Here is a 9,887-nt window from a genome sequence, read left to right on the forward strand (position 1 = left end):
TCATTAAATATGTTAAAATGTTATTATTTTTATTTATTTATTTAATTATAATGTAATAATTTACCACGAAAATAAACTATACATACGGGAAACAAACCTCACTTATATAAATACACTTGAAAAAGTTTATAAACATTATTTCTTAATAGAATAAGGCACAAATCAAAGAATTGTATTTAGTATATTTAACACTCTGTAACTCATATTAAAACACTAAGAATATATTAACTGATCATCTTAATATAACGCCATAACATAAACAACAAACAAACAATACACGTCAGAATAAACCAACGACATAATCACAGGTAAAGTTAAACCTCGGGTGTGTATCACCCTTTGGAATTGAGCTAGATTTTAAGTGGCTTACAATTATATGTACTCCGCCATTTTTCATAAAGTATCCCCTCCCGAAATATTCGGAAGAGTTTCCAAACAACCTGTAAACACTGGTGGCCAATGATATACAGCCTATAGGGCAGTTTAAACGCAATGATTTTCTGTACGGTTCGTTGGTCATGCAATACGTAGGATAAAACGTTAATTTTTTGGGCCGCCTACACATTCCAACTCCCACGGAGCAGTTAAAGGATATCTGTAATGAATGAAGATGTTGTATTGACTATTTACCTCAGGAGAAAGAGAAAAACAACATCGCGATGGTCAAGAATAATCTTTTCAAACGAAGCCAATATTCGAATATAAAATTATTGAAAACGAACGACTGGCGCAATTATCTACGGGTGGTTTACAGTGCGCGTAGTCCATTAATAGAGTTAGTAACGCCGTTCGAAAAAAAAAAAAAAAAAAATACAGGCGCATGAAAAAGACTGTTGGCCCCGTGAAACACTAACAGTATTTCCTCGTCGCAGAAAGAAGCTTAGTCCTATAATTACTCAAAAAAACAATGCCTCTTCGTTCAGTCTTGGATTTGTTTGTGATTTTCGTTCCATTTCGCCACACAGTTAGAGTTCTCCAGTACGGGTCGTTACCACAACGCCGAAATACCATAACGCCGGAAGTTCAAAATTGACCACAACGCCGACTGTACCACAACGCCGAATTACCACAACGCCGAATTACCACAACGCCGAAATACCATAACGCCGAATGTCAAAATTTACCACAACGCCGACAGCTAGAAAACTGCTGTGTACCACAACGCCGAAATAACAACTGAATGAATTTGTGTGTGTTTCTTAAATGTAGGTACCTTAACGCTGAAATACCACAATCAAACCTAACCTTACCTAACCTAACCTAGCGTAATATAACCTAACCTAACTTAACCTAGCCTATCCTAGCCTAGCCTAACCTAACCTAACCTAGTCTAACCTAACCTAGTCTAACCTAACCTAACCTTTGTGGCAGTCCTGAAATGACATTTTTCGGCGTTAGTGTATTTCGGCGTTGTGGTATTTCCCCCTCCAGTACAATTAGGGCGGCTGGGGGCCTGCTGTGACGAGCAGAGGACGCATCTTCAGAAACAGCTTTTGTTTGAAGTGGGATTACCCGTCCACAGCGGGTACCTGAGATGCGGCGAGTGAACACGAGATCGGCACAGGGAAGGTAAAACGTAAGATTGAGATCTCGACATGACAATAAGACTTAAGGACTCCGATTGATAGGATGTCAAAGAAAACTGATTGTAATTTTAATTTTTTTACTATCTATTTTTGAAATAGTGCAAAATTTACGCGCCATGAATATAGGTCACGCAATTATTGAAGTGACTCTTTCTGTAATTATGTAAAATTAAAGTAGCTATCATCTATTTTGTAAGAATTGTACCAGTTGCAAACATTCTGCAAGTTTGTGATAAAGGAATAATAATGTTACTATTTTGGATGAAGTTCAAAAATTTGTGGGATGCAAACTGGTATAACCCTATGATTTTGTTTTTCTGTTTTTCTTTCTGCTTTAGACTGGAATGATCATCCTGCAAGAAAGGAGTTGTGTTTTGGTTTTGAGTTTAATTTTTGTGGGAGTAGAATTATTCACTCCTGGAGGGGTGTCCAGATGCGTTTTATCTTCTTGGAAAAGGTCTGGCCCAGCAAGGAAGGTGGTGGTGGTGGGGGGGGGGGTTTATCCCTAGGGATCCGTCTGGCCTGCGCGCTGATCTGACCTCTGGCAGCCTCGTAACAATACTGTCAGTTTTTCCAAACTAACGTAGTGTGTAAATTATTCAACTTAGCCTGTAACCGCGTCAATCCAGAAGATAAATTGTTAAACGTTTCGGTTCATATTGCAGTCACCATCTCTGAGGTAGCATTTTCCCCAGCCGCTACTCTAGTACATGTGTTCATTGATCACGAAAGTCACGAAAAAAAAAAAGTTCCGAAATAAACCGTTTGATCACAATAAATTCGTGATACTTTAATATCCAACATACGTTTGCTAGATTGCAGTTCTTTTTTTAAGCCTCACTTTAGTTATAAACTCACAAAAATTAAACAATTTGTTCCTGTCAATTTAAATCATTTACGAATTATAACTGAAAAGATTTTAGGTGGTTAACTTAGTAATTATAAAGGTCTTGAGAATAGTAGATGTAATCCGTATTAAATTTGCTCGTATTCATCTTGCTTGATGTGTTTAGTTATGTTAAAATCACGCCCGGAGTGTATTTTAAAAAAAGTGTCAAGAACTGTGTGTTGAAAGGGCGTTGTAGAGGTGGTGAGCTTGGTTCACCAGGTGTTCGCGGACGGGAAGCCTTCTTTTCACAGACGAGAGAGCCAAAACCCGAAGTTCCCCGAATTTTTATGTTTTTTTTTTCCGTATCTTTAATGTAGCCATCCTAGAACCAAATCAACCGTCCACGATGTTTTAAAGTATTTATAATGTAGCTAACCTAACCTAATTGACCATTGGTATCGTTTTATCAACACCGCCGTATTTATTTACAATGAACAAAAAAAAACCGAAGATGCACGATCGGTAGGGCCATGAAAAATTTCGCGAAAAGATCCCGAGAGTAGCTGGAAGTTAAAACACTGTAGCATCGTCTGTGTTTCGTGATTGGGTGAGTTAGTTACTTTGAGGTGCATGCCGATTGTTACAACAACCAATAACACTAATTCAGTCTGGAAGCAAACTCGTCCTTAGTGGCTCCTGCAAACGAGGCAACGACTTCTCTCGCAGACGGCCGCCAGCAATCACAAGGAAGAAACCGCTGGTGCGGGGTATACCTACCTTGTTGCAGTCTAGTAGGCGTTCAGATATTTTTTTTCGCGGAAAATTTCGCTGCCTTTAAACTATCGGTCGTTCGGCTCTCTCTCGTCTGGTGAAAAAGAAGGCTTCCCAACTCTCGTGGACACCTGCAGCTGCAGGTAGTAGTCGGAGGCGCGGACTGCAACGCGCGCGGCGGTGTTCTCACGGCCTCGACGACCACCTCCCCTACAGACACCCCGCTTCGGCGAACCTGGGAGGGCGTCCTTGCGAGGCGTCCGCGGAGCTTTCACTCGCCCGACGACACCCTCGCACGGGCCACGTCAGGGACCACGCAGGCTTTCACGATTACAATCGGGTCTCCCGCTGCAGTGGCCCTTGTCACATTCTCGACACGGCGGGTTTTGCACGCACGAAATATCCGCACGCGCCAATCGTCAGAGACCGGAAGAAATCCGCGGACTCGGTGACCTCTGGAACGGCCTCCACTGTCCTCTGCATTTCTCAAGCAGACGACACGCGTGTGTGTTCATTGGGTGCTAACTATGTGAGGATGTCTCCGCTGGTAGCTCGTGATTCGATGCTTCTTTGGTCAGATAGTCTCTCGTTGGCTCGGAGAACTCCAGTTAAACTGCGAGCCAATAGCAGGACCAGCAGATTTGTACACGTTTTTGAATTTCATCTCGTCGCGAAGTGAATTCGCGAATTTTTCCGGACTCTACTAATCGTGAAATATGCGCACGCTCTCTGCGTGGAGGTTGAACAGAGTGCTTTGTGGTCTTACAATCTCAACAGTGACAAATGATTTTTTTTTTTTGGTTCGTTCTTTTGGTAAACAAACTGTTAGAACTGTTCGCTTGGTTAGTGAAAAAAAAAGTGAAGCAACATACATGAATGTGTGCATTATATTTCTATTTTCATATTACATTTTTTTTAAATAACTGTTCCTTCGCATATGTTTATTATTCAGTCTCAATTGAAAAAAAAATTTAATTTGCTTGCCTGTCGGCTGTTTAGTCTTTGCGAATCCTTGTGACGCAAACCCCCTTTTTTTTTTCACGAAGTACCTTAATTTTGTTTAGCATTATTTGAAGATAATTCTTACCTACGTTTCAAATACTGTAAGTTTAGTTCTCCCCTCCCCCCTGTCCGACGTTGTATATATCTTGGGAATGAACTGCAAATAATATTGCGTAGGAATTTATTTAGCAAGAATGTGTTTCGAGGGTCAAATACTTATTCTGTAGTTTTATTTTGTAAATACACAAGTTTCTCCGACTCATAGGTCACTCTCCATTTTTTTTTTTTTTTTTTTGCAGAGCAAGGAAGGTAATTTTTTTTTAATCGGTTGTTTCTCAGAGCAACAGATAATTTTTCTTTTTTTTCTTTTCAAGGGCGTACTCGTGATCCTAGGTCATGTGCCGACAGTACTCGGAGCGTCTCGGAGCAAGATAATCCGTTCGACTCGCCGTCCTTGAGCTGCCAGATATGCCACTGAGAGGAACTGGTCGACCATCTTCCCTCCTTCACCGTTCCTGCTCTTCTCGAAGCCTTCATAGGCGGAAGCATTTCCAATCCCGAGTCATTCCCTGCGTGTTCAAGTAGGTACCTTCGCCTCAAGAACACGACGTGTAATACAGTCGGTCCACGGGTGACTGAGCACTTTCACAAGTCTTATTTCTGCCGGATGTCTTTTTACATCCATACAAATATTTAAGCTTTAGCCAAAATATTTAAATTACTGTTTTGTCTTAACACGTGATGATCGTACAGAACACTTACACACACACATACACACACACACATATATATATATATATATATATATATATATATATATATATATATATATATATACCCTAGATGATGTTTGTGATAGGGAATAAGTTTTTTGACGTGACAACGTCTAATAAATCGATGAACGCCGGCTGAACGCACGAAAAAAAATGTTGTTGTCTGTAAAGTCGGTTTACGGACGATACTTTAACGTGACGTCATTAAAAAACATTGATGAAATGATTCCATGTTTTTATGCATAAAATTGAATAATTTTTATTTTAATAATAAAAGAATAAAAACTTGAAATTATACTAGTAATCAGATATTTAAAATGCAAGAATAATTAACCTTTATTGCCGAAATTGTTGTTGTAATAAGCAATGAAAACCACATTTTTTTACTTCACTTTATAAACAGTAGACGAAACAGTTCACGTGTAGATGACTTGTAATTAATTTTAAAATATAAAGTTTAAAGATAATTATGAACAAGTTTTCATATAAATAAACTATAATCAAATATCTAACATAACCTATTATTATTGCATTCGCCGACAATTGCTACTTTTTTAATAATAAAAGAATAAATACTTGAAATTATACTAGTATTCAGATTTTTAAAATGCAAGAATAATAACCCTTTATTACCGAAATTGTTGTAATAAGCAATGAAAACCACATTAACTTTTTACTTCACTTTATAAACAGTCGACGAAACAGTTCACGTCTAGATGACTTGTAATTAATTTAAAAAAACTGATGTTTAGCTATAAAGTTTAAATATAATTATGAACAAGTTTTCATTTGAATAAACTGTAATCAAATATCTATCATAAATTATATGAATCACCATAATTCTTTAGTCAATTGTAACATAACCTAATATTACTGCACTCGCCATGCCTGGTTCCCGCGATAGCGGATAGATATCGCGTTTCATTCGGTTAGCGTCCGTCACCGTAATTAACAGCACGGTAGGGGAAGAATATTATTTCATTTTTATAACACGATTTAATATCAAATACGCATCCCAAATACAACAAACTTATTTATAATGTGTTTCAATATTTTTTAAAACATTGTGCAAAATATCCCGGGTGTAATTTGAATTATTATGTGTAACTGTAAAACACAATTTTTCGTTTAAAATATGTTATTCTTTGAGGAAGTATTTTTTTTTTTTAATTTTTCTATCTTTTGTATGATAAGATCTACCTCTGCATACTTTTATGAATAAAAATGAATCATTTTTATTGAATTACCACTATTTTGTATGGATACAAAGAAGGAGTGAAATGAAATCTACAATTTAATTGATAAATTTACTTTTGTTTGCACTCATTAATTCAAATATGTTTATTTATTTTGTAGTGTCGCGCGCGCCGTATTTATTTTTACAATTACAAAAAATAACATCGCAGCAGCCAGGATTCGAATCATCAACTTTTAAATTGGCATTCAGCGATGCTAACCGCACGGCCACGAGGCCATTTCGTAAATAATTGTTTCAGATGTTATATATATTTATAAAAATTTTGTTTTGTGTTGTGGGAGTTTTAAAAACGTAGCCGGCGTTCATCGATTTATAAGACGTCACGTCAAAAAGTGTCCCGTAACTCACATTGTCCCACTACGTATGTCCCACTACGTATGTCCCACTACGGATGTGTCCTGTTATCCTCATTGTACGCATGCGTGGCATCTCTCTTCCACTCGATTGGAACAACCATCGATTTGACTTTTCAATCATATTTTCGTCGTTTGAATTATTATTATTATTATTATTATTATTATTATTATTATTATTATGTAATTTAACGATCGTCCACCAATTTTCAGCACAATCGGTACGGTTATTTAAAAGTGATGTTGAATATTCAAATAAACGTTATTTTAACGAACAATGGTGTTTTATAATTACACATAATAATTCAAATTACACCCGGGATCTTTTGCACAATGTTTAAAAAAATATTGTAACACGTTATAAATAAGTTTGGTGTATTTGGGATGCGTATTTGTTATAAAATCGTATTATAAAAACGAAATAATATTATTCACCTACCGTGCTGCTATCTATGGTGAACGAATCGCGTTATCAACTTCAGTGACAACTAGTAGCATCTCTAGGCGAGTGCAGTAATAATAGGTTATGTTACAATTGACTAAAAAATTATGGTGATTCATAGATTTGATGATAGATATTTGATTACAGTTTATTTATATGAAAACTTGTTCATAATTATATTTAAACTTTAAAGCTAAACGCTAGTTTTTTTAATTAATTATTAGTCATCTACATGTGAACTGTTTCGTCGACTGTTTATAAAGTGAAGTGAAAAAAAATGTGGTTTTCATTGCTTATTACAACAACAATTTCGGAAATAAAGGTTAATTATTCTTGCAATTTAAAAATCTGATCACTAGAATATTTTCAAGTATTTATTCTTTTATTATTAAAATAAAAATAATTCAATTTTATTCATGAAAGCATGCAATAATTTCATCAATGTTTTGTTATGACGTTTTCACGTTAAACTATCGTCCGTAAACCGACTTTACAGACAACCAATTCTTTTACATAACTTAGTTGGGATTGTGGTTGTGGTTGGGGGAGGGGGTTTTCAAATCATTCTTAATTCCCCCCTCCTCGACCCCTTGCGGGCACCACTGCCACGCAACAACACGTGGACCGCAGCCGCGTAGATTCCTGGGTTTGATGAGGGGGGGGGGGGGGGGGGAGGCCGCTCTACCCGCGAGTGCAAAGAGAAAGCGGGCGGTAACTGGATCACTCGGCCGGTCAGCTACTATAGTACCGCAGGGGGCGTAGCTCAGATGGTAGAGCGCTCGCTTAGCATGTGAGAGGTACCGGGATCGATACCCGGCGCCTCCAGCCTGTTTTTACTAATTACACTTTGACATGGGAAACCGGCCATTAAACGACTGCTTGAAAAAAATTGTAGTTTTATTTAATTATTTCATGATTTAACTTTTCCATTGGTTTTGCAGAGATATATATGATGTAGTATTTCAATTATTCTGTCTTTAATATTTTATTTCGCGCGATTTAAATTATGGTTTCCTTTCAATACAGTAAGGACGAAAGACAAATAGTAGAAAATATTGCTCCAAGACATTGTTCGAAACTTAAATGAAATGTTTCAACCGCAGGGGTACAACAACAAGCAATCACATTAACCACCAACCACAGCCGTGTCTCTCGCCGGCAGCGGGGTTGACGTTGTAGAACCAAGTACCTATCAGCGCTTTCCTTCGCCCGGGCCAGTGATTGCGATCAGCCCCTGTGCAGAGCACGACACAGAGCTGACTTGGTGCTGGCGACGCGTCTGCGAGGAGAGACACAGCGGCTCCGGGAGCACCCCGAGACAACACCCGACCACCGGCCATGTCCGCCACGTTGTACCGAGTCTGGAGAACCAAACAGTTTCACGCGTCAGTTAAGTATTTTACTGTGTCATTCTGTGTCCATTCGCATCTCTTATCAGTAAACATTGTGTTGGTAATGACTTTTTGACGTGACAACGTCTAATAAATAAATGAACGCCAGCTGCACGCATGAAAAAGTGTCCCGCTACGCACATTGTCCCGTTGCGCTCATTTTACGCTTGCGCCGCAACTATCTCTCTTCCACTCGATTGGAACAACCATCGATTTGATTTTTTCGAGGCACATTAAACTTGAAACACTCCCATTCGTTTCCTACTTTTCCTATCATTGTCCTATCCTTAACAGGATAACACAGATTGGAAGAAGTTAAATAGCAAACATGTACAAAAGTTAAAGTTAGAATAATCTCTTAGTTAAAGTAATAAACATATTTGAATTAATTAGTGCAAATAAAAGTAAATTTATCAATTAAATTGTAGATTTCATTTCACTCCTTCCTTGTATCCATACAAATTGTGATAATTCAATAAAAATGATTCAATTTTATTAATAAAAGTATGCAATCATTTAATCAATGTTTTGTTATGACGTTGTCACGTTAAACTATCGTCCGCATACCGACTTTACAGACAACCAATTTTTTTCTACTATTTTACCCATTTATTAATATGAATCTCAGGATAATTTCTTCCTCCGCAAGCATACATAACTCTGTTTATTTATTTGGGTGTTTTATGATTATTTGGTAAAAAATTTTATACAAACATTTTTAAAATGTATACTTGTAGTGTTACTAGAAATAATTGGTAGTAATTGGTATTAAAATGATTTTTTTTTTTGTAAAATTAAAAGTAATAGTGTACTCAGTGACTCGTGAACAACTCAGCACATCTACAGCTCCGTGGTTGTGTTCCGAGGCGCTAGATGACTAACTTTGGCTGGTCCAGGGAAGAGGGGGCGCTGTCGTTACTTAGAAGCACGTAACACAGAAAAACACAAGATATAATTTACAAAATTATACATGTTCTAAGTTGCGTGTTTCTAAGTTATTTGGTTCAGCAATGTGTGTTTCTTAGTTATGTACGTGTTTATAAGTCATGACAGTTCTAAGTTGTGTGTTTCTAAGTTATGATTGTTATAATCTGTGTTTTTCTAAGTAATGGTGTTGAAGGATGAGATAATTCGCAGAACCTGAACCATCTCCAATCTATTTCCGTACGAATTGTTGTTTATTGTATCAAGACCGGGACGCCAATCTTCAGCTTCATTTTGTGGGAATGCAAGTAACCTCTGGGCAAGACGTGACGGACGCACCAAACGATAGCGCGTTACAAATTCACAGCCACGCCATCAATGTTTGATGGAAGTTTTAGTAGCTGGTGGACCATTTTCACGGAACTATTGATATTTTTGAGTGTGCCTTATTCTTTGAAATACTACATGACTGTTGAGTTGCGCTTCTAGTGGTGAGCAATGAAGTGAGAGTGATCGGTGTGTTATCAGTACCGAAAAATGTTATCTTTTTATACCGTC

The 9,887-nt window shown here is 37.5% G+C and overlaps 1 non-coding gene across 1 annotated transcript; it reads left to right on the top strand.

The window, feature by feature from the left end:
• The first annotated feature begins 7,766 nt into the window (after positions 1-7,766).
• Positions 7,767-7,839, top strand: Trnaa-agc (transfer RNA alanine (anticodon AGC)). The gene has a single exon. It is a non-coding gene; the product is annotated as a tRNA-Ala (tRNA).
• Positions 7,840-9,887: the final 2,048 nt, after the last annotated feature.

Source organism: Bacillus rossius (genome assembly GCF_032445375.1).
Source record: "Bacillus rossius redtenbacheri isolate Brsri chromosome 4 unlocalized genomic scaffold, Brsri_v3 Brsri_v3_scf4_2, whole genome shotgun sequence".
Taxonomy (NCBI): Eukaryota; Metazoa; Arthropoda; class Insecta; order Phasmatodea; family Bacillidae; genus Bacillus; species Bacillus rossius.